We start from the raw sequence: 26,098 nt of genomic DNA on the forward strand, positions 1-26,098 counted from the left end.
CCATGTTGATTACTGAATGGAATACTCGCTAATCAGCAGTCAGAGATTCTGAAAAGTTACAGGGATGACTGACTGTCACAGAGAAAGCATGAAGGTAAAAATCCTTCCATTGTCTTTTATTCAGTCATTCAGTCATTCACTGACTCAACAAGCATTTTCTGCACCCTCTGCCTTCTCCCTGCTTCATGAAGGTCATGGTTCCAGATGCCATTAACAATGGGTGAACAGGACACTGTCTCTGCCCTCAGAGGCATCCTGGTTCACTTAGGGGAGAAATTACGGTGTCAGTGAGATAGTGCTCATAGCCAGGGGCCTCGGAGTAGTTGGATAAGTGAGGTCCATGTGCAAAAGGTACTATTCAAGCTAGGATTTGAAGAAGAGCAGAGGTTAAGCATATAGCGGCACCTTGACTCACAGTGATGTTAGAACCAGAGAGACTCATTTTAAATTGAAAATATTAACAGATTAGAAGATATAGACACAACTACAAACTCTCAGCAACCTTATCTTTGACAAAGGCGCCAAACATGTTCACCGGAAGAAAGATAGCATCTTTAATAAATGGTGCTGGAAAAACTGGCTTTCCACATGCCAAAGACTAAAACTAGACCCATGTCTATCACTATGCACTAAACTAAAGTCAAAATGGATCAGAGATCTAAACATTACAACAGAAATGCTAAATCTACTGGAAGAAAAAGTAGGTAGACATCTTGAAGACATAGGGGTAGGCAGAGAGTTCATGAACAAAAAGCAAACTGCATGGGAAATACTTCAAAGAATCAACAACTGGAATCTCATCTTAATGAAAAGTTTTTGCACATCAAAAGAAATCACCAACAGAGTAAAAAGAAAACCCACAAATTGGGAAAAAATTTTAGCTAACTGTCCCTCAGAAAAAGGACTTCTATTGAGAACATATAAAGAATTAAAAAAAAATCAAGCCCCAAAAATTCAATTCAAAGACACAATCAAAAAATGGGCATCTGAGATGAATACACACTTCTAAGATGAAGAAATACAAATGGCAAATAAAAATATGAAAAAATCTTCAACATCATTGGTCATTTGAGAGATGCAAATTAAAACAATATTGAGATTCCATCTCACCCCAGAAAGAATGTCTATCATCAAGAAATCAACCAATAACACATGCTAGTGGGGCTGTGGGGAGAAAGGAACCCTTCTCCACTGTTGGTGGGAGTGCAGACTGGTGAAACCACTGTGGAAATCAATTTGGAGATGCCTCACAAAACTAGGATTGGAAGTCCCATTTAACACAGCTCTTCCCCTTCTGGGTATTTTTTCAGAAGAACTGAAAACATCATACCATAGTGATATATGTGCACCCATATTTATAGCAACACAATTTGTCAGAGTTAATTCTTGAAAATAACCCAAATGCCCATCAACTGAGGAACGGATAAAAAAAGATGTGGTATTTTTATACAATGGAGTATTACTCAGCTATAAAGAAAGATAAACCCAAGGCTTTTATAGGTAGATGGATGCAACTAGAGACCATACTCGTAAGTGAAATAAATCAGACCTACCTGTGTAAACGTTGTATTGTCTCCCTAGTGTAAGAAACTGAAAGAGTAAACAAAATCCAAAAAGTACAATAGATATTGTGAGAGGGAAAGAAACTGCTAAAAAGGAAAGAAGAATTGGGATGAGGGAAAGGAGAAAAGAAAGAAAGAAGGAAGGGGGGGGGGAAAAATATATATATATACATACACACACACGCAAGATAGCTAAGATAATTGTACTACTAATTTCTATTGTTTATTGAAAGGAATAGTTAATGCCTAATTGTGTGATCAATTTTGCACGCCTATATCTGGTAATCTGAACAACTACCTTGAAGATAACAATATGCAATATAACAATCATTGTTAATTTCCTATCATCTTCTTTTGAAATTTTGTATCATTTTTAATGTTGTTTTATTTTTTATTCTCTTTAAAAGAAAAAAAAGAAAAAATATTCCAAGTCAAAACTGCACTTAAGACCCCTACACTATCAGACATCCTAGCATAGCCGACCTTAAACATGCTCACCTACAGTTGGGCAAAACCATCTTGGACAAAGCCTATTTGATAATAAAATGTTGAAAGTGTCATGTAATTTATTGAATACTGTACTGAAAGTGAAAATCAAAATGGTTGTTTGCCTACTCCAAGTACATTTTCTACTGAATGCATATCACTTTTACACCACTGTAAGTCAAAAAATCCTAAATCAAACTATCTTGTGTCAGGGACTCCGGGTCGAGAAAGGAGGAGGCATTTTCAGAGGCAGAAATGGGTTGATTTGGAACAAGTACAGAAGTCCTCGCATTCCTCGCCCAACACCGAACTCCCCCACGGATCTGCAGGTGAGGAGTCTGTCTGTGGGAGCTTAGCTCAGGGACACAGGGTGCAGGACTTGGTTCTCCACCTGGGAGAACAGCACCCTGAGATTGTGTTCATGTAGGTGGCAAAGAGCTTCTGGACTGCGACTTGTCACCCCGAGAGCACCAGCAGGCAGGACTGGGACAGGTGCACACACCTGGCAGGTTGGATAACAAAGCTGCGTAAGGTGACTTCCATGCATGGGGCTTAACTGCAGACCCAGTGCTCCTCTCTTTGCACTGAACATTTGGGCCAAGGCACCTAGGACGTGCTGGAGGGGGTCCCATCTCTGCTTGGTTGTTTCTGGGGTACAGTCAGGGAAAGGCCCCTGCACCCTGAAGGGCCTCAGCATTTTTAGTTTTAGTTTTCAGATCATGAGGTGGCTCAATGGTTATGGTTCAAAACAAAGAGAGATGACTCAGCTTCCTGTGGAGGAGCTGCAGCGTTTTGGAAAAGATACTTTAGTTTTAATGCTTTTCTCTTCTTGGCTATAGCGGTAGCTCATCCAGGCTGCCTGATTTTCTTAGTGCTCAACTATCCCCACAGTCAGGGACAGGGACAGTGGTCAGCCTTTGGGGCCACGGTTTGAATACTGGTCTATCTTCACCTATGCAGACAGCTTGAACAAAGTTATATCCTCTCTGAGCCTCTGTTTCCTAATGAATTCCCTAAATGGGAATAATAGTTCCTCCCCAGGGTTATGGCGCAAAGCAGTGTCACCCATGCAAAGGCCCAGTGCCTGGCACAAACTAAGTGGTTCAGAAACATCACTGTTAAGAGCAACAGCCACCATGCTGAGGTTGTATGGAGGCTAAATAATCTCATTTCATCCTCACACCTGCACAGCACAAGTCCCCATTCTACAGATGAGGAAACTGAGGCCCAAAGCAATGAATTGACCTGACCTTGTTTTTGCATTTGTCTGCGCACACACCCAAGCCAACTCACAGCCCAACTGTATAAACGTTTTCCTCTGACACCCTCTACACTAGCACCCAAGTGCACACCAGCCTGTCACTCTCTTTATCCACAAAAAAGGGACAAACATTCTGTGGTCATTAAGACAACTTAGTGATGCTTCAAAAACCTTCCACCACATCACACCATTCCTTCCTCTGCTCCAAGGACAGAGCCACAAAGAGCTCAGTGTTTCTGCCACCAGGACGGTCATGGTGCTGTTGAGGACGCCTCATCCAGGGTCTAGAGAAAACAACAAAGCTGAGAAAGGGTGCAACTTCATGCAAATACCAAGAACACACCTTGAAATGACCCATCAGCCAAGTGGCCACCCTTACACCTTTGCCCTGGAACTGATTTGAACACACACACACACACACACACTCAGAGCAGGTGAACACAAGGCAACCCATGACAGCCCAAAGCCAATTCCTGCCCCCTCCCTTGCCTCACCCTGAGGCAAACACTGACAGAGCAACCTTAATAGTAACTGACTAATTTTACACCCTGTGATTACCAGGGTTGATTTCCATGGAACCTTCCTTTCACAGCACCGAGAACCTCTCAAGAGCAGTAATTGCCAAGTTCAATTTTAGCTCTGTCATGCCCAACCATCGGTGCTAACTAAGGCTCTGCTTTATCACCAGGTAAGCTGGTAATGAAGTCGGCTTCGCAGCTTCATTTCACAATATTGTGATGCCCCGTCAGCACCTGTAAGTGCTGAGAAGCTGCGAGCTTCCATTAAACAAATCTCACCCGAGGGAAGTGACTAAAGCCGCTTTGCCTGTCTATGGGGGCCTGTCTAGATCCTCACGCCTACTGGGATGTGGCTGCCGAACCCCACATGCCTCCTCCTCCCACAGAGCACCGTGACCACAGGCTGCGCTGCCACACACCAAGGATTCCCCCTGATCCTCGGCAATCGCCTCCACCCTCCCCCTCGTCCTGCGGCCTGAGCAGGTCCCATCCTGCTGGTATCAATCCCCAGAACACCTTCTGCCATCCCTTTTCCAAGCCAATCAGTAATTTTCTTGCCAAAAGAAAGTGATTCCAGGTCTGCTCTTTCCACTTAAAAGCCTTTAGTGGCCCCCCACTGTCCTCAAGGTGAGTCCTCCTAATTATTTTCTTTTAAGGCTCCTCATCATGTAGCCCGGCCAAGCCCTCAGACTCACCGCCTCCATCCCTCTGTCTTGGCCCCAGCCCCTGGCCCACACTATCCAGGTAATAGGCCCCTTCAACCTCATTTTCCACTAGGCTTGGCTCCCTGCCCCTTCAACATAAAAGGAAACCTCTGCAGAACATCTGGGCAAAATCCCTATTAGTCACTCAGTGGCAACACTGGCTAGATCTTTGTGTCTCATCACAGAAATACCTCACATGATACTCTCTCGGCACTTAGTAGGCACCTACTGTGTGAAAGCCACTGACAGTGTCTCCTCTTGAATCCTCAACAGCTTAGCAAGATGAGATTCAATGCTTCTTTTTCCAGGTGGGCCAACAGGCTCAGAGAGGTTAAGTACGCTCTGGGGAACACTTTTTAACTGTAGGGTCAGAAATCAAATTTAAATACAAACACGAGACAGAACCCTCACATCTGACTGTGCAGGGGGTCTTGCCCTCCAGCCCCCAGCAGGTACTCCTTTGGGAGACTTAGGGACAGTGCCGCACTCCAGCCTCATTTGTGAAAATGCCTCACTGGGCCTAGGGTTGTAGCTCAGCTGCAGAGCGCTTGCTTAGTACGCATAACGCTCTGCATTCAATTCCCAGAAGAGACAAAAAAGTCTAATAATGAAGCACTGTCCCTAGCATCTATCCTATTATTAATCTGCACCCCTCACCCTACACACATATGCCCTCCCTGTCCCAGTTCCCACAGCAGAACTGTACTTTGGGCATGGCTTAGTGGTGCTTGGGTTGACTATGGGATGACTTCAGCTTTTGCCCAGAAATTAACAGGAGCTAGAACTGTGTGTCACCCTTTGTTCTTGCCCAACTTCTCCTGTCCCGGTGTGATGAAATCCCCGCACAAACCCACCACAACTTAAATGCAATTATTATCCCTGTTTTACAGAGGAGCAAGTAACTGTCAGAGACAGGATGGAATGAAGGGCCTGTGCCCTCCCATGCATGCTTGCTGCCGCTGTGCTATCCTATCAACCAAGTCACCGTCTCCTTCGTTTTACAGATAAGGACACTGAAGTTCTGATAGACATTGGGTCAGCCGAGACGGGGCCCTGGGCTAGTCTAGAGGGCTGTAGACACACAAAGTAAAGCCCCACCTCAACTTCTGTTGAAGGCAAGAGCACGTTCTGGAGGCCAGGGTATGAGTCAACTCTTATGGTGCCCAAGGAAACCCCAAGGGAGAAACACGAGAGCTGCAAACCTCCCAGGCTTCAACCCACCCCAGCTGCCCCTCCACCACTACCTGGACCCTTGGCGTTAGGGCAGGCATCACAGGCCATCCGCCACATGGGGAGCTGACAAATGCTCTTTTCCCTGCACAATGGCGGGTGAGCACCTGCTAAAGGCAGGGTGGAAATAAGCTCTGGAGACATGAGTTCGAATCCCAGTTTGGCCACTTATTAGCTGTGACCCTGAGGGTCTCTCTATCGAGCTGGGTATGGATGCCACTCTTTGTTGGATGTCTGAAGACTGAAAAGGCCCCTGGCCCTCCCTCCCAGAGTACATTCACCCCCGGATCATCCTGGCTACTCCTTCCAGTGCGTCCATCAGAAACGACATGGGGAAGAGCAGGACAGGGAGCTTCGCTCCAACTTACTTCACTTGAGACATGCTTTTAGGGATAAGTCTTTAAAAATAAAATTAATAATAAAACTTAAAAGTTGAACAGAAATCCAAAGTCAGGAATGACTTTCTGGAAAGGGAAGGCCTAGGCATCGCCATGGGTCGCCCCGCAGCGAGGGGAGTCAGAGTACCTGCATGTGAGACAGCCCCTTCCCTTCGCCATCACTGGGATGGCTCAGCCCATGTGACACGTCGTGGTTGCCATGACTTCTGTTTTCTGGGGAAGGCAGCTCCTCTGCCATCCAGGGCCTGGGAGGAGGACTGTTTGTGTCACTCACTGTGTAGTCACTGGGGTCCCTGCATTATCATTGGCCACCCACAGGCAGAAGCCACCATGCACGTGCGCAAAGGCTCTGGGATGCACTCAGGGCCTCCAGGCTCCTCCTCACCTGGCTCAGAGGCATGGGACCGGGCCCCATTTCCAGATGAAAAACCAAGGCTCTAGGCTGGGCAGCCACTTGTCCAGAGTTTCAAGGTGGCACACGCAAGATGTAGAGTTTCAAATGTAGCTTTTTGTCAGATTCATCTTGTTTTGCTAATCTGTTCTGGCTCATTTAAAAGCAGGATCCTGGCTCCTTATAACCCTAGGCCTTTTCCAAAGCACTGAGACAGCCTATTGGAGGCTCTGGGGATCCTAAAGGCAGTACATGGGTGTCAGCAGGCAGCTCCCTGGAGACGCAACATCTGGGTCCCCTCCCCTCCGCCAGCTTCACACATGGACACAAGAGGCTTGCTGAGGGCCACGGGCTAAGGATTTGGCTGGGCGGAGAGTGCCCCCAGCCTTCCTCCTGGGTGCCTTGCAAGACCACTGGGCAAAAGCACTAAATTCAAGCCATTTTATGCAGCACACAGCTCTAGCGTATCTCATACACAGTCCTCCCCCAGCTCCTACACAGCTGATGCCCTTCCCCGCCCCCAGACCCTTGCTCCAGCTCACCTGTTCTTGTGAGGTCCTTTCCAATGCTCAAATCCCCCTCTTCCATAGGAATTTCCTGGGGCCCCACACAAGTCCTAACCTCTCTCTCCTCCCAACCTCCACAAAGCCAGCCTCCTCATGTAGAGCTGCCCATGGGAGGGTCTCGCCCCGCCTTCCACCTGAGACTACGTCACATGGGGCTATTCAGGGACAACTGTGATCCGAAAGTTCCTTTCTGCCCCCCAGCTGTTGGAATTGGCACTTTACTGCATGCTCAAACATGCCAGGTCCTGCCATCCATAGGAGCTTCACATGTGCTATTCTTTTTGTCTGGAATACTTCCCTGTCCCCACCACCTAGCAGCTGCTCTTGTCCTCTTGCAGTTCTCCCAGCCCTGTGCTACCGACCTGCATCAGACCTGTCCTGCTTCCACTCTGTTTCAGCACATGATTACTCCCTGGGTAGAGGAGGGGCCACAAAAGTACAGCGTTAGCTCTGTCTTGTTCACCCCGAGTCCCTGCCTCTGTGCCGGGCACACAGCAGGGGCTCAGGAAATGTATGCTGTCTGAAAGAGTGACAGCAGCTGTGATCAATGACAAAGAAGACCACAAACTGTCCTACCCCTGCCTGTACACCCTCCGTACTGTGGTGTGGATGCCCCTCTCAAGTGAGGGGATCTTCTCCTTGGGAGATCTGGTCAACTCTATGCATTGAATCTGGGCTTGGCCATCTGACTTTGTTTGGCATGGGACCACAGCAAATGTGATGCAAGCAGAAGCTCCAAAAGCTCTGGGGCACTGGGTGCCATGCCCTCTTGCTGGCTGGGAAGCCAGGGAGCCCCAGGGGGACAAGCCCAAGCTAGCCTGCTGGAGGCACCTGGCACATCTGAGCCACCAACTGCCAGACATGTGAGTAAAGCCATCCTGATCACGCAGCTCCCAGCCAGCAGCTGGCTGACCGCACATGCTGGACAGCACCTGCAGACAGCCACTGGCCGCCAGAAAGCCCTCCAGACAGCCCTCGGAACTGTGCGCCACTGCTGCTGTTACGCCACTGCTTTGGGGTGGGTTTTTAGCAAAAAACAGCAGATGCAGGAACTAATAGAACATTTGCCATGATATGCTCATAGCCAAAGATGTGTATGGTCTACACAACATCAAATTGAAAACAACAAAGGCCTCTCAGGACCTGGAAAGCAGCCGTGGAGAAGGAGTCAGGCCCCTGGGGCTGAGCCTTGCTGGCTTATGACTGGCTTGACCCAGACAAGATGGGCACTCACCCCTGTGCCTTGGTCTCCCTATCTCTGCAGCCAGAGTAGCCATCCCGGGCGAAGCCTTCCTTCAGTTTAAACTGAGAATGCATGAAAAAAAGTCACCAAAGGGAGCTGGAGATCCTGCATGTGTGAGGACACAGGGTGCGAATGAAGACCAAGACCTTAGAGCTAGGCAGATTCAGGTCCATGATCCACTCTCATGTTATGCAAGTTTCTCAACCTTTCTGAGCTTTCAAGTATCATCTATGACATAATAACACATAATCTACATGACTACCATGTGAACTGAATAAGAAGACAGTTGACAAAATACATCTCACATAGTGCCCAGCACCTAGTAAGTATTCAATAAACAGCATCCACCCCCCACCTCACCAATGCCTTTTACACTATCATCTACCCAGCTTGGCGGCTACCATCTCCATGTCTGACATCACCATCTTGTGCCAAGTGCTAACTTGTGACTGTAGCTTGCATAACATCCTCCACAAGAGGGGCCAGCATGAAGATGTGGGAGAAAGAGCAGGACACTGCCAGCTTTCACTGGGAAAGAAAACTCAGGAGTGGGGACAGAGTGCAGATGCCTGGAGACAACTCACAGCAGCATCCTCACCCCAAGCCCATGTCTGTCTGTCTGTGTGTAGCCCTTCCTCCATTCATTGCTCATGCACCAGTGTACAGCCTGGGTCACAGAGAATGAAGGGGTAGGCAGGAGGGCCTGTCGCAGTGGCCAAGTGCCCATGTCACCCACGTCCCTGGACAGCAGTATGGTTCCACACACATGGCTCCCCAGTAGGAGATCCAAACTCTGGAGCCTGGTGCTCCATGTCCTCCATCACTTCCAAGGAGCTAGTACCCATCCAAACAGGTCTTGGTTGCTCCCTAGTCACAGTGTCCCCTCCTCCTCAGTGGTCCCTCTTTACATGGTATGGTCCTCTAGGAGGAGAATGGGCATTCCTGGCAAACAGGTTGGGTCCCAGTCCCACTGTGCTCATGGCCCAGTCACCTGCCCTCTTGAGCCCTAGCTCCTTATCTGCACAGGAGGGAGAGCCTTCTATTTCAGGGTGAGGGCATTGGTTAAATAAATAACACAAAAGAAATATCCATCTGTTATGGTTTAGATCTAAAATATCCCCCCACAGTCTCATGTGTTCAGAGGTTTTGGAAGGTGATTCATCATAGAGGTAGGAGCCTCATCAGCAGATTAACCCATTGAGGAGTTCATAGCTGAATATGCTATTAGAAGGCAGGGCCTGGTTGAAGTGGAGGGTCATCAGGGCTGTGACCTGGAAGGGTATATCCCAGACGCTTTCTCTTTCTCGGGCTCTCTTGCTTTTCTCTCAGCTTCCTGGCTGCCACAGGTAAGCAGCTGTTCTCCACCATGCTTTTCCACCAGGTTTCTGCCTTACAGCCAACTAACTATGGACTGAACACTCAGTAACCATGAGCCAGGATGAACCTTTCTCCTTTAAATTGCATGTCAGGTATTTTGTCACAACAATGGAAAAGCTAACTAATACACCATCCCATGACAGATGCTAAATAGATGTCCATTTCCCTTCCTCCATTTGTCCCTGTCCTACCCTTCTTGGAGGTCCTGACACCTTGGCTCTCCTACCAGAAAGCCCACCCTGAACACTGCAGGTTTCAGGGATGATTTATCTCTATCTCTGTCTATCTCTCTGTCTGTCTGTCTGTTTCTGTCTCTCTTTTCCCCTACCCCCTCACCTTGGGCTCTGAAATAAGAGCTGTCTCATCTTGTGCAGACCACCCCCCCTCACCCCTGCTATCTTAGCCATTTTCCCATTATTGGGACAAAATGTCCAACACTCATGACTTAAAGGAGGTGAGGATTATACAGCTCACAGTTTCCAGTGGGTTCAGGCCAAGGTCAGATGACTCCAAGGTAGAAAAATGGATTAGTAGAAGAGCTTGGCAAAGCGCAGCTGCTCACCCAACAGCAATCAGGAAACAGAGGAAGAGGAGGAGCCAGGGACATAAGTGCATCCTTCCAGATCATGCCCCGGTGACTGACTTCCAACCAGGCGCCAACTCCTAACAGCACATTTAGCTACTTAACTCATCAACAGATGAATTCACTGATGACTATAGCACCCCCATGATTCAATCACTTTCCAAACACATGAGACGGGCTGGAGTGGGGGGCGGGAATTTTGGATCTAAACCATAGCATCTACCCTCAGGCTCTATGACAGCCTGAGGACAAGGACCAAAGACTAAGGGCCAACCACAACCAAACCTTTGTGAGCTGCAGCATGAGCAGAGAGAAGAGGTTTACCCAAAGTCACACAGAAGCCCACATGAAAGCCCTGCCTCTGGATCCACGTTCCTGAAGGCCACCTCAGACAGATGCCTTGTACAGACGCTGAGGGCCACCTGTTCAGGCTGTGTGCCATCTGCCAGTGGCTGTAATGTCAGTGCCCCCAACTGCTCCTCCACTGGGCGCTGCCCAGACTGACAGGAGGAAACACAGATGCCATCACCTCTCCCCCCTCTCAGCAGTCCCAACCATGACTGAGTGATACGGGGGTAAAAAGGCCCCACCCTGGCCTCAGGATGGGATTCACTCGAAGGTATCATTCATATCCCAGGCCTCCCATGGGATCAGGATGACTCCCTGCCCAGCCCTGTTCTGCCACCCCTACTTGCTTCTCCCGAGACCAATTTCCCTGAGTCTCTCTCACCAGAATCCTTTTCTCAGGCTCTGCATCCAGTACCTCAGCTGAACACAACTGCCTTGGCGCTCAAGGCCTGGTCATTTGACCAGCACCACCCAGACCTTTTAGCAATGCAGACTCTCTAGTCTCACACCAGATCTGACGCATCAGAATCTGCATTTTAACAAAACCCTCATGGGGTCCACACGCACATTAAAGTCGAGATGCCCTCGCCTGAAGTATGTAGTTACCAGTCTATGCAGGGATCAGTGAACTAACATGGGTTTTAGCCAAACTTTCCCATCTGTGAAGGCAAACATGTGACTAATGTCATGTAACTTATATGTCACAATATGAGTATCTGTGTGACCCAAAATTCTTTTGTTGAGTTCCTGATGTTGTTTGGAAGTGAGATCTTTGGGAGGTGATTAGGTCATGTGGACAGAGTCCTCACAACTGAGATTAGCATCATTATAAAAGACACAGCAGAGAGCTACTCACCCCTTCTGCCACAAGAAGCTACAGTAAGAAGGTGGCCATCTATGAGGAAAAGGACCTCTAAATAGACACCGAATCTGCTGGTGCCTTGATCTTGGGCTTCCTAGGTTCCAGAACTGTGAGGAATATTTTTCTGGTTTTTATAAGCTACCTGGTCTGTGGTATTTTAACAGTCCAAATGAACTAAGACATTATCCGGCTCTGACCATCAATGGCGAGGTGAGCCAGCTCACGTGGACATCAACCAGCTGACCACCTGCTGTGGGGTCCACATGGCCCCTTTTGCATACATGGCAAGCGTGAATCACCAAGATTCACATCCTTCCAGTCTGAGCTCTAACCCCACACACCTTATTTGGTCCCCAGAATTCTACTTCTTTTTGATGATAGAGGAATTTGTTCCAGCATTTGTATCCGCCAATTAAAGCTTCTGCCTCTGCTTCTTTCTGCAAAGGCCCTCACTTCCTGCTCCCCATCACACACGCACATCAGACAGCCAGGAAAGGCTCCCCAAAAGAGCCCCTGGGGCAGGCAGCAGAAAGAAAAGCAATGGCCTTCTCCAGGGCCATGGAGCAGCGCAGGGGGAGCTGGCCCCATGGACGTCTCTGCTTCAAAGGAAAAAGCTCAGCCCTGCCCTGAGTCGGCAATGGGGGAGGGCAACAACCCCTCCTCAGAAACCCTGCTTCAGCCCACCTTAGGGTCTGAGCCCCCATCCGAGGGGATGTCCATGACCTTTGCAAAACTAACTGCAATAACCACATCCTATACGCTGGCGGACCCCAGGGCCAGCCCCAGAGGCCGCAGTAATCCCAGCGTTGTTTGGACAGGAGGTTCCCTGAAAAGCTCCGTCAACTCTGCCTGTCGCCCTAGGAGGAAAGTGGCTCACCTTTTGCTAATCGCTCTAATTCATTTTTTATTACTAACTTTCCTGTTTTCTATTTGCCATCTGATTGAGGATATTACCACAGGCATTTAAAAAGCATCAGCTCACACCACAATGGCAAACATACCTCCTTTCACTGGTCTGTGCTGATATACATATAATTCCCCGATCACAAAGACCTCATGGTCCACACATTAGGTCCTAAATGAAGGCAGATTTGGCAAGAGGCACATATGCTGCGAAGGTTTGTCAAAGGTTAATGAGCCATGCCAGGGGAACACAGTAAAATGGGCACCTTCTTGGCTGCTGGTTAATGTGATTTACACTTTTGAAAAATAACACACCGGCATGAATCAGGGATCATCATGCTCACTCCTTTTGACCCAGGCATTGTATGTTGGCCGTACCCAATAACCTAGTTTTGTTTGGTTTTGTTTTGGTTTTGCTTTGTTTTTTCCAATACCAGGGGTTGAACCCCAGGGCCTTTGCACTGAGCTATATCCCCATCCCATTTCATTTTTTGTGTTTCATTTTGAAACAGGTTCTCACTTAGTTACTAAGTTGCCGGGGCTGGACTGGAACTTCTGATCCTCCTCCCTCAGGCTCCAGAGTACTGGGACTACAGGAATGTATCACTGTGCCTTGCTAACAATATAATCTTATCTCTGATATCCCCTTTCTGCCATACCACACATCTAACCCATCCCCAGATCTCACACATTCTTCCTCCTGAGATCTCCCATGCTCCTCCCTTCTCTCTATTCCACCCGCCAACACAGTTCAGGACAAAGTGGGCCAACAGAACTTTCTGGCATCAGGAAAATACTCTGTGTCTACCCTGCCCAGCACAGCATACCCACACATGGCTCTAGAGCTCTTAACATAGGGCGAATGTGACTAAAAGATGGGATTTGATTTTATTTTACTTTATTCTTAATGTAAACAGCCACATATGGCTGTTGGCTACCATATTGGACAGGGAAGCCGCAAGCCATTGTCAACTCTCCCCGGGAATGCAGAAGTCACCTCCAAACTGCTCTCCCACATCCACTCCTGCCCTCTGCCCAATACCTCCCCCAAAACGGCCACAGTTTCTCCTAGAGTGCATCCCCCCTCCAGGACACCCACTGGCCTTGACTCACAATCCAAGCTCGGGGCAGGACCGTTAAGCCCCGTCTCTGGGAACGCCAAGCAGCCCAGTTCTAACGGAGCCCACAGTGTCACAAAGGCTGGAGGCAAGGAGAGCGGCACCGAGGAGGCCAGCAGTGAAGGCTCCTGGGAGGGCAGAAACCTAAGAGATATACGTAGGAGTCAGCCGGTCACTGTGTCATTGCCACAACCAGAGCGCAGTGGTCAGAGCTGCTCTGATCCTTGTGTCCACACGCAAGGAACAGAGGCTCCTCTGGAAATGGAGGTTCTGGGGGAGGCGGTGGAGGAAAGTGGGACACGACCAATAAACACGATGACTAGGTAAATGACGTTGTTACAAGGGAAAAAAATTGGTAAGGCAGCTCTGGGGCACCAACTGAGGTGCAATAGTTTACAGCATTGAATATTAAGAAAGAAAAGCACCCCCAAAACCGGTGCTTTGAATCTGCAAGATGAGAGAGCAGATGATGTCATGTTCATAATGCACAGTTTAATCAGAAGAAAAGGGCGATCACTACAAGCGAGAAGCCACCCAAAAGTCCTGTTTGCTCAACAGAAACATTCCCACGGGCGGGAGAGAGTTTCTTATCGCTGAAGGCCAGGCTGACAGTGCCCCAGATACTCCAGCCCAAGCAACTGCGAGGGACGCCTCCCTCCTCCCAAAAGCAAGGACGCCACTGACAAGTGGATGGGATGTGCACAAAACACAGGCTGGGTCTGCTGGTCCTTGCCCCGGAGCGTCAAGCCTTGATTCAGAGCCACGAGGGCCAGGATTTCTAACACCAACCCCCTCCACACCCTTCTATCTGTCCTCCCCTGGCTCCGTTGGAGATGCACCCACCTTGTTGCTACAAGAAAATTCCCTTTTATCAACACTTGTAAGGCCCTCACACTGTGTTCCTCATATGTGTGTGTGCTCAATCCTCTTGGCAACAACGTACAAACAAGTAAGTGAAGCCCAGAGAAGGTGAGTGAATTCTTTTTGGAAACACAGCGTGGAGTAAGTTACAGTGCCATCTCTGGAAAATACACAATCTGCCAAAAAAAAAGCACATATCAGGAAATGAAAAATTTGTCTGAGTATTTTAATACTAAATTTATTGAGGCCAGGATAGAGATTAGAAAGGGTAAGTGCATTAGGGGATCTGAGCCTGATAAGGTGAGGACAAAGATGAAACCAGGACATGCACCAGCCAGCCTCAGGTAGAGAGCAGCACCACAGCCCCTCCACGCACCTGAGAACAGCCAGGAGGGTGGGATGGAGGCGATGAGAGGAGGCCAACTGCTGGCCAGAACGAGGTCTGGTGTCTGGTGCAGAAGCGTGGAGCAGAGGCCAGGACAGCATGCCGGAGCCAGATCCCACCAGGACTATGACGCCATCAGCCCACCAAGGGAGGGCACTGGAATACTTTAAACTGAAACCTGAGACAAGGCAGTTCCAGTCGCGAGGCCCCACCAGGCCACAACAGAGAGTCACAGAGGAATTTTGCACAGAGAAGAGATAGGATCCAGATTCCGCATCAGAAATCACGGCCAGGGAGGCCCCACAGCTCATCCTGGTGGGTGACTTCCGATCACTGGCTGGGAAATGTCTCCAAACACCATCAACAGCTGAGGTTCCCCACCTGGTAGGCAGGAGCAGCCACTTTTCAGAAAAGCGAGACAAAGCGGCAAGGGGACATGTGGACAGAGGGTCAAGCCATCAAGAAAGCTCAATCTTGTGCTTTGTGGCTACTGTAAAACAGGCCCAGAACAGTGTGCCAACATTGATTGCGCCAGCCAGGATGCAAAGCAGCTCCTGGAAGAGCACCTGGGGGACAGGCTTGCATGGTACACGTGGGCAGCCACGCCCCCTCAGTACTTTTGAATCCTTGTTTCATTCAAAATCAAGATCTGGCTTTTAGGCATCCGTAAAAGGATGAAAAGGAATGAACATTATACCAGGTGATTAAACATACATTACTCACTGAATTTCATAAACAGGTAAGCACCACTAAGATCATCAGGAAACTGAGGCCCAGAGATAATAAATAGCTTTCCAGATGGCCCTGCTATTCTTCTCCAGCCCCATCTCTTGACACTCTCATCCCTCGCTACACTTTTGCACATGCTGTTCCTTCTCCTTGGAATGCTTTTCCCTGCACGTGGCCAGGTCCTACTCACCTTCGAGCACGGGCAGTGTTCCCTCCTCTGTGAAGCTTTTCCTGAATGTCACCAGCCTGCTTGTTGGTCTCACAGTCTCCAGTGCTACTTCTACCAAACTTTTACCACACACACTTGAAACTGTTCACATTGTCTGTCTCTAGGAAGCCTGAACCTCCGCCAGGGCAAGGTCCACATCTGAAGCACCTGTTGGTTGGTGCCTGGCACCTACTGCAAAGTCTCACACAGCAGGAGCAAATAAGTGAATTAACTCTTAAGAAGTGGTGAAAGCAGGATTTAACCCAGGCCCCTATGACAAAGCACAATTTCTTGGCCACAGTGTACATGTGTGTCGATGTTATATGTGTGTGGGTGTTACAGCAGTTGATCAGAAAAACTGCATAGGGGCTGGGGATTTAGCTCAGCGGCAAAGCTCCTGCCTGGCAAGTGCAAGGTCGTGAGTTCAGTTCCCGGTACCGGAGAAAAACCAAAAAAACAAACAAACAAAAAAAAAAAAAAAGAAAAGAAAAACTGCATAGCGTGGAATATATCATAAACTTAATGAGCACTTCATTCACCCCTTCAGAAGAAATGCCAAAATGTACACCTAGGGAACTAGGATAATGACTGCAGTAAAGGGTTAACCATGCCTGACTCCTTATAACAAGAGAATTCCATCATGGTTAACAGCCTAGCATAACTCCGCTAGGAACCCGGCAAAGGTAGGACGTTACCTTGATGGGCAACTCGGTTATGGTACAAATAACCCCAGCTGCTAAGTTGTACTGGCGGCGAGGAACTATCTGTAGATTATGCATATCTGATAAGGGAGACATATTTCAGGTTTTCCTGAGTGCAGTGACATTTGTAACTTCCCAGTCCCTTGTCAGGGCCTTGCAGTAACCTTAGAAGATTGTTAGGAGGGCAAGGTTTTCCAAGCCGGGGTGTTTCCAGACTGTCTGCTGTGGGTCTCATTCCTGTATACCTTAAAATCCAGGGTGGGAGGGGGCAGCACAGAGAGCTCCTGGTCTTGGCTCCTCTGGGAACCATGGCAGGGACCACAGAGAGGAGCGGGCCATGTACCTTGCTGGCAGGCCGGGGCTCCTGTCCCAGATCCCGCACAGAGATTATTGCCAAGTATCACCTGAGTTAGTCTTGTGAGTCTGAATGTGTAACTGATCCTAAAGGCTCCCTGTGGGAGCTGCAGTGAGAATTTAGAGAACAGATACAGGAAAGTAGAGCCTGTCCTCAACAAAGCAGTGCTACACCTGTCCTGAACGAGCAGCTTCCCAGATTCTATCACTTATAACAACTGTAAAGACTGGAGTGAGTCTGCACATGTTCTCTAGAGGGCTCAGAGGAAATACACAGCAGCCAGCAGCAGGAATGAGGAAGGAGCTGACTGACTGGATATCCTAGATGCCTCACCACCAGTCTGAGATGTGAGTGAGGTTATGTGGGAAAGTGGGACCCAGAGAGGCTAAGCAACAGGTCCAAAGTCACACAGCTTCAAAGTACCAAGATAGGAACCCAGACACTTCCATCAGCCCCAAAGTCACATGGGAAGCTACCATATGGCTTTGCATGAAAGTTAACTTACATCTCAGGTTGAGGTGGAGAATGGAGAAAACATGGGGAACCTGGAGGGTGAGGTAAAGCCTACTGAAAAAATGTAAGCAGCATCCAGAAGGCACTCAGTAAATAGCTGCAGAATAACTGAGCAACATAAGGCTCAGGGTCCATCTAACACATTGTGAAGTTCAGTTCATGTCAAAAAACAGCACAAAGAAACAATAAAATTTATGCATGAGATTGACCCTGGGTTCTACTACGGAGTTAGATTCATTTCCAAGTTTCTCCATCATCCTTACAAATTAGGACCAACTTGGAGATAAGCACATTTTAATTAGCTGTAATGTGAAGGCACCTTCTTGGCAAATGATGTCTCATACTGAAAACTAATGCTGGAGGCCCAGTTAGGGGGGCCTGGACCCCCCAAAACAGCCAATGCATTAACAGTAAAATCAAGGAGAAATGTTTAGTAGGATTCCTCTCCCCATGATGTACCATTAGCATGCTATGCTCAGCTGTGACAGCCAAATTCAGCCCCAGACTTGATCCTGAAAGAAACCAGTGATCTGTGGGTGAATGAGAAGATGGTGGTGGAGGGAGTGGCTGAGCTTTCTGTCCAGTAGTCCCGCCCTGTGTCTCTCTGTCACTGTATCCATGCGGTTGGCAGTCATCTAATTTACATGGATCCAAACCTACAGCACGATTTTTCAGCGTGGCTTGGGAGCAGCAGTAAAAACATATGGTAGGTGATTATTAACTTAATGAGTCGTAGTAAATTGTAATTTTATATCTTAGTAAAAAAGATGTTGTATAACACAGGATAATAAATTTTGATCAATTACCCCAATGCTTAAAACTTGGTACTGTACAACGGAGATTTCTGGTGTCTGCTAGAATAAGAAAGAAGATTGTGTGGATGGGTGATGTTTAATGATCTGTTTACTGCTAGATTTCTCAGATATGAGGTTTTTATTGAGTGCCTACTGCATGCTCAGTGCCAGAAATCCATCCCTGTTCTGAAAGCTCAGCAACAGGAAAGTTTTATTTATCAGATGAAAGGCTATGTGAATCTGTTATGTACTGGCTCTGTCGGCCAAGGAGGGGAGGCTGTCCACATGGCAGCAGGGACACCAGCAGAGGTGTCATGAAGTGCACTGCTGCACCCAGCCTGTTGGGTTCTAAGAAGTGCTAGAAGCTGGAGGAGTGCGGAGGATGGAAAGCTTCGCGTTGCCAGGTTCAGAATATTATCTGTGACTGTTTCTTGGTCTTCTACTGATGGGAAAGTTTAATGATGTGTTTGATGTTTCTCAGGTGCCAGAAACACAGCGCCTCTCAAATGCTAGGCCAACGAAATCACCTGGAGAGCCCCTGAAACCCAGATTGCTCGGCTGCACTCCCAGGAGCCCTGGTTCAGTAGGTCTGGGGAGGAGCTGAAACCCTGCACTGCTGACAAGTGCGAGATCCCCATCTTGTTGGTCTGGGAACCACACAACAGGACCACTTAGTTGTAGATTAGAGCACGGGACAATCCACCCACCTTAGCCTAGGACATAAGGGTGTACCGCTGGCCTACAGCATGTAGCCCAGGTTGCAATATAGGTAGGCCAGCGGCCTTCTCTAGCCCCTGATAGGTCCTGGGAAAATCTCCTTCACCTTGGGGAGTGTCTTACCTTGCTTCCCTGCAAATGTACTCTAAGATGGAAAGCTGCCTATGAAAGGTTTATTTAGAGAGGATGCAGGGTGTACCTGTAAGAGAGTGAGGGAAGCTTGGGCAGACAAATGGCCCACCATCTAGCTGTTCACAAAAGCTATCCAATTCCATGAGGGAAGAGAGGGTCTTCAGTGTTGTCGCACATGATGAAAGGCCCGGCCCATGCCTTTGACTCCTGCATATTCAGTCCTCAGCCACAGTCACCTTTGGTGAGTAGTTCCTGCCACAGAGCAGTTCCCAGTAGGGCAGGTGTGAGCCCAGCACCTGACATTCCTGCACTTAGGCACTGTCTCTTTCAGGGAGCTGCATCTTGGGGAGAAAACTCACCCTAACCCTGTGCACACGAGAACACAGAGCCAGTGTGCCTAAGTGGTGTATACAGGTCCCTAGAGCAAGCCAGTGAATGCTACAGCTGCGGTGTGAACCAGCTCTACAGTTTCCAAGCCCACTGCTCTCCTGCAGGAAAACCCTGAGGTTAGAACAGCCAGGCCGGGCCCCTCACAGGGCTGGGTAGGGCAGCCCAGGGTGGTGCAAGATTAGGATTTTAACTCCGAGGTCTGCTGTTCTCCAGGAATACAAGTGAAGCCTTTCCTGCTGGAACCAAGTGCTCTGTACCATGATCACTAACCCTCAAGGCAACTGCAGGGGAGAGGTACGGATGGGGACACTTTGCAGAGAAGGAGCACTTGAATAACTTGCCTGCACTGATGATGGTGAGGCAGCATCAAACCCAGGTGTGCCAGCTCCCAGAATCCATGCTGCCCGCATGTTTGGAGATCAGCTCTAGGAAAGTACAGCAGCAAACTAGAGGGCCCTGTGGAATGACGGCAGCCACACGGCAGAGGATTCCTGGGATGAGGGCAGGGCTAGGAACCGCTCCTGTGTTCACAGACTCAGCTGCTCTTGCTGCCTGCCAGTTGCACCACTTACCCAGGAAAGGCTGGTCACCCAAAGACTCAAGGTCCCTGCCCTGCCCTGTCCTGGACTCCGTGGGCTCTCTACAAAGTCTTCCAGTTACAGTCAAACAGATGCTAAGTTCCTCAAGCACAGAGGACAACTGCCCAGCCCCAAATGCATTCGTTCATTCACCAAATATCTGTTGAGTACCTATATGCCAAGCCAGTTCTAGGAAAATAGTTTCTCCTTATCTGAAGAGGGTTCTTATCCTAAGACCCCTAGTGGATGTACCAGCCCCTATATATACTGTTTTCCCTTTATATACCTATGATAATGTTTATTTATTTATTTATTTGTTTTGTTTTGTTTTTTTTTCCGGTACCGGGAATCAAACTCACAACCTTGTGCTTGCCAGGCAGGCGCTGTGCTGCTGAGCTAAATCCCCAGCCCCCCATGATAATGTTTAATTTATAAACTAGGCACAGTATAGTAATAACTAAACTAATAATAACTAAAAATAACAATAACTATAAAATATACTATGATAGAACTTATTTATAACTTACTGTTCATTTCTGGAATTTTCCAGTCCTTATTTGCAGACCAGGGTTGACTGTGGGTAACCAAACCAAAAACCATGGCTCCTGATGCTGATGCCTATGTGGGCCTGCCTCCGTGCTAAGGTTTGGAGATGGCTTGATTGTGTCCCCCACCCACACTGCAAAGGTAAATGTGAGTCAAGGTCTGATTCCCAGGAGGCAGGCTGGAAGGTAGTAGAAACTTCTAGAGGTAGGGCCCAGTGGAAGAGCCTTAGGTCAGTCACTGCAGGCATAGTTCTCCTGGGACCCCTTGAGAATTCTCAGGAGAGAGTTATTACAAAAGCAGCAGTCCGCCCCCACCTCCTAGACCTCTGATCCTGCTGTGAGATGCAAGCATGCGATCGCTGCTCTCCCATTGCTCTTGGTGCCAGGAAGGGATGCAACCAAGGGGCAGCCCTCACTGGGCCAGCACTGTGTCCTCTGAACTGTTGGCCTCCGACATTCTCAGCTTTATTTCACTACATGCCCATACTACATCATCCTTGGAGGCTGATGGTCACTGATCTGTTTCCCCTCTGCGCATGGGGGGACCGAGATCCAAAGAGCACCGATGGGCTCATGGTCGCCTGGCACACCATGCTGGAGCAGTGCCTGGCCTGGGCTGCTGCTCCTGACATGTAGGAGAGGGAGAGTACATGTTTAGATGGAAGGTAAAGAAGAGTTTCTTCACAGAGATGCAGGCATCCTTCCAGAGCTCCCTAATTCTAATCATCTCAGCTCACAGCCTGTCCAGCCAGGGCTCCTTCCATGGGACTCACCTGGAGCCCCCGGTCTCCTGTAGAAGGAAGCGGTGGGGATATCACCCCCAGGGATGCTCTGCAGGCCTCCCACACTTCAAGTCCAGGTGAGGCAGTAAGCACAACCCTCACTTCATAGATTTTCTTATCAAAAGGAGACTCCAATCATTCACTAACTAAGCTTTTCTAGATACTCATCCCTACACAAAGCTGGGCCCAGAGCTATGTGGGTGGCAAGAATCGTCATTCACCCACCAGCACATATTTACTGAGCAATTACAGGTAGGCAATGTGCCAAGTGCTGGGCATCGTTCCTGCCTGCCAGGAGCCCACAAAGTCCTGCACACAAACAACCAAACCACTGCTATACAAACTGAGGCCCCTGGACCAGTAGCATACTGCTGAGGACAAGCCTCTTGTACGGGCTTCAGGAACACAGGCCTCACTAAATATGTAAGTTTTCAAGGTCCCACTGTAGGCTAAATGAATCAGAATCTCAGGGAGTGGAGCCCAGAAACCTGTTTTTGTAGGCTTGCCAGATGATTCTTAATATGTACAACAATTTACAAAACGCTGGTCTGGATCAGAAAGCCTTCCCCAACCTCCCTAGCAGCCCAAATAAGCCCCAGGCCCTGGGCTCCCCCAACCTCTTCTCTGCTTCCTATTTTTCCAAAGTGCATTACTATCAATCTTAATACCCATATTTTTTATGTCTTAATACCCATAATATTTATGTCTTCCTACACTGATATATAAGCATTTGAAGGCAGCAATGTGAGTCTTTGGGGGAACCTGGAAAAAGAAAGATGGTTGCTGGCCACAGAGAACTTCGTGGAAAAGGTGGCACCCAGTTTGGCCTTAGGAGATATTTGGACCACAGATGTAGATGTTCAGAAGAGCCCAGATGGCTGATACTGTCATTATCTAATTAGTAGCTAGTATGTGCCAAGAACTGCCCTGGCCTATATTATTACCTCACTTAACCCACCTGAACCTCAGAGATAGGCAATGTCCTCAAGGGATATCAAGGCTCAGAGATACTGAATAGCTTGTCCTGCCCACAAAGAGATGTATAAGGATGCTCACAGCAGCTTTATTTATAGTACCCCAACATGGAAACAAACGCAAAGGTCCTCCAGCAGGTGGACGGACACACCAAATGCACTGTACTCCTACAATGTAATATTACTCAGCAATAAAATGGAACAAACTACAGGTCCACACAACCATGGATAAATAATAAAATAAAAAAGCCAGATCCAAAAGTTTATGCTACATATGAAATTCTAGAATGTAAATATAGTTAATATACCAAAATTGACTTAAATAAAGCACTGATCATAGAAATCAGATAAGAAGTTGCATCTGGGAGTAGGGGCAAAGGTGCTGACTTGGAAAGGGCCTTTGTGGGGTGATGGAAATATTCTGTATCTAGGATGTAATCATTATGTACTGCAAACATGTACTAATAAAAATAAATTAAAATGAAATAAAACCAAGCACCTTAGTAAAAGAGAAAAAAAGAAATGGTGGTTACATGAGTGTTTATATTGGTCAAAACTCATGGACCTGCACACCTAAAACCTGCATTTTGTTGCGTTAAATTGTATCTCAATAGAAAATGAACTAAAAATCACTTGTCCTATGTCACAAAGCTACAAACGGAGACATAATCCCAGGTTTGTCCAATTCCAATAGTCAGATTACAGAATTCTGCCATAGGTGAGTGGGGAGCCCCCAGCAGCCCCCTAGCCTGGTAGAATACCTTGCCAAAATCTGAAGTTATGACTATCATTTTTTCCCTAGGAAAGACGTCACAGTCTCCCAACTCCCAATACAGAGACTCATGGGGAGCACAGACTAATGTCCAGCTGGGAGTCAAGGAACTTGGGTCCAGGCCTCAGCTCAGCTCTTCACTTGATACGGAAGCTGTGAATAAACCACTCCATGACCCACTTTCCCCTTCTGTAAAGCAAAAAAAGAGGGGATCAGTGGTTTCCAGCATGGGGAAACAGATCGTGGGGATCACAGGGCTGCAAGCCCCTGTGCTCAGTAAGCACTGTTATTACATTAAATAATTAATGTGCCTGCTTCATATCTGGTAAGCTATTTTTCTAATATATGCTAATATTATTGTGATTAATAAAATGCACATCTATTTCAAAGCAAAAATGAAATCCTAGTGGCTTTTTTCATTGCATATCTTCTCAAACAAAAGACGCCAAAAGAATAACCACCACTCATGACTTTGGTTTAAAGAGGCTGGGAATCTCCATAGAAGATTGCTAAGGGGACAGTCACCAAGGGGATGGTCGCCAAGGGGATGGTCGCCAAGGGCCCTTCCAGGTCAACTGCCCTAGGGTCAACCAGCATCACTCGTGCAAATGCTTGCCTGTGTGTCCTAAGGCCTGGATCCCTAGGGGACAAGCCTCTTGTCTGGGTTTCAGGGACAGAGGCGCCAGTGTGGACTGTGTCCTGGGTGTGCAGCCCAGTCTATAGGTCCCACTGCTACACCTTGTGCCTCAATACCCTCCCTCAGCTCTGACAGTGTCCAACTCTAAGGCTAGAGCCTAAGCGTTTCCCTCCTCAACCCTTCACCATCAGCTTCCAGCACCAGAAAAAAGAAGTCCTTGGTCACGGTGGTGCCCTACTCCCACCCCAGTCACCACCACTGAAGGTCACAGCCCACTTGGAATCTGCTGCCAACAGGACTCCAGCCCCTGGCTGAGCCAAGTGGCCTCCCTGCCTCAGCCTGCCATACCTTGAAGAACCCAAGCACAACGTCAGACCGTTTCACATATCCTGGTGGCCCGGCTGCCCCTCCCCCATGGGACACATTCTCAGCTATGGGCCAAGGGTCCTAGATCACAGAATCGCCAGCTTCTCAGGCCCTCACTGCTCGTTTCACACTTGTTCTGATGCTGAGCCAGGGAGTTATAAAGCTTCCGAATAAAGCAGGGCCTGCCGCCCAAAGACCTCGATCTCCTCCACTGGCCCCACCTCCCGCAGAGTTTACAGAAAGACTATGCCAATGGGAGCCCTCGGGCTAAGCCCCCACCTGCCTCCCCAACTGTACTCTGATACAAACCCCAAACCCCCAACATGCCCCCACACCGGAGGCTGGAACCTACCCTGCCTACTTCATATTTAAAAATAATAAAGCCATAGGCAGAAGACAGATCTGCTGTCTCCACATCCAACCAAAACTCCACTACTACTTTTAATCCACCTTCCGTCCATCGGACTGGAAGCCTCTCTAGAACCGCCTTCTCTCCATGGTTTCTAACTTTGCGGGTCACTGGACAAAAGATAATCATACCTAGCCTCCGTGAGACCCCACTTGCCGTCCACCTCCACCCGAAGACGCTCCAGGCCCTTGTGCCCCCAGACCCTCCCCGATCCTCCCGCCCGCCACCCGCCCCCGCTCGCCTTGACCCGCCTCTCTGGCGAACAGCAGAGGGCTTTGCCAGAAGCCGCTCCCCAGGGGCCAGAGGACACCTACGCGAGGCCCAATGCCGGAGGCCTGGCGATCCGCGCCGGACCCCCCCTCCCGCACCATCACCACACTGGGGCTGGGCGCAGAGCCTGGGGGGAAGGGGAGAGACGCCCAAAGGATGGCGGATCCCGGCACCCGACGCGCACTCACCACGCAGCGCCGCGGAGCCCGCGCGTCTGCGCCGGGGCCGCGGGGAAACCCACGCGCGCGGTTCAATCCGGGCTCCGAGTGACGAAAAGCCGCGCTCGGCTCCAGCCGGCCCGGAACCAACGCACCGACCCGCAGACGCACAGATCGTCTGGCTTCCTAAGTTTTTAGAAAGTTCCCTTCCCCGCGAGGGACGAGGACTCGGACCGCGCGGCGACACCTAGCCTCCCGGGTGGGCTCCTCGGGAGAGCAGGGTCGGAGACCTCGGATCTGGGGTCTGGGGTCCCAGGCGCGAGAGCCTCGTGCGCGCAGGGTCGCGCCGGGCGCAGCGCCAGGGGGACCCGGCTGGGGGGGGGGCGGCGATGTTGGGAAAATGGGGGAGGGGTGTTTCTCCGTGCAGTGCCAGCCCGGAGGGACGCCGCTCGCTGTTCCGAGAGGGGACAGGCCGTGATTGGCAATGGCCAATCCAACTCTGAATCCGAGGCACCGCCGAGCCGTGACGGCCAATTAGTAAACGGCCCAATTAGTGCGCGGCGGCGTTGAGAAGTTGAAACCCAGACGCCCGAGTGTGGACGCCCGAGGGCTGGGGGTGGGGTGGGGCGTGCAGGGCGGCGCGGAGCCGCGGGCTGTCCCCGGGGGTGACAGCCTGTGCTGTACGGCCCTCAGGGCGACCTGTGTCTGAGCCTCACCGTCCAGGGTCTGGCTGCGTGTGCTTGCGCGCGCGTGTGAGTCACTGTGAGCTTGTGACTGTCGGAGCGACTTCTTTGTGTAGCTGTCTCCAATTGTGACTGGGTGTGACACCGAAGGGGGCAGGTAACGGTGTGTGTGGCAGCGCAGTGCGCGTGGATGGGTGGCTCCTCCGTGGCGGCCTGACAGTGTCCGTGGACGAGGGACTGCGTCGTTGTGCGTGAACTGTCAGGGTGCCCTGTGTGGGACATTAAGACAGTGCAAGTGGCGCGGGCTGTCTCGGTGACAGTGCGTCCCTGTGTGTCAGCTCGTGAATGAACATGAGGCTGTCGGGGACATGGTTGAGTGTGTCGCTGTCTTCGTGAGAGTGGCTGTCGGGGTGACTTCTGCCTGTGATCCGAATAACTTGGGCGTGTGTGTGCCCGCCAGGGTGTCTGTGAGTGGCACGTGCCCGACGGCGGGGCTGAGGTGTGCACGGCCCCTCTCGTGCGCCCCGCAGCGCCCGCGTCCCGAGCCGCCAGGCGATTCCTGCCCCGCGCTCCGGCCCGGGACGCTCGG

The 26,098-nt window shown here is 49.5% G+C and overlaps 1 protein-coding gene across 2 annotated transcripts in view; it reads right to left on the minus strand.

Annotated features, from left to right (window-relative positions):
• Positions 1–26,098, minus strand: part of Tox2 (TOX high mobility group box family member 2) — a 132,739-nt gene that overhangs the window by 105,784 nt on the left and 857 nt on the right. Inside the window, exon 1 of one of the 2 annotated variants that reach the window (XM_013518388.1) lies at positions 13,546–13,601. The exons of the other annotated variant lie outside the window; for it this stretch is intronic. The gene's annotated coding sequence lies outside the window, so the exon portion shown is untranslated. Of the gene's footprint in view, positions 1–13,545; positions 13,602–26,098 lie in introns of those variants that run through there. 2 annotated transcript variants of the gene reach the window in all.

This window comes from Chinchilla lanigera, unplaced genomic scaffold, assembly GCF_000276665.1.
Source record: "Chinchilla lanigera isolate Chin_1 unplaced genomic scaffold, ChiLan1.0 scaffold00044, whole genome shotgun sequence".
NCBI classification, from domain to species: domain Eukaryota; kingdom Metazoa; phylum Chordata; class Mammalia; order Rodentia; family Chinchillidae; genus Chinchilla; species Chinchilla lanigera.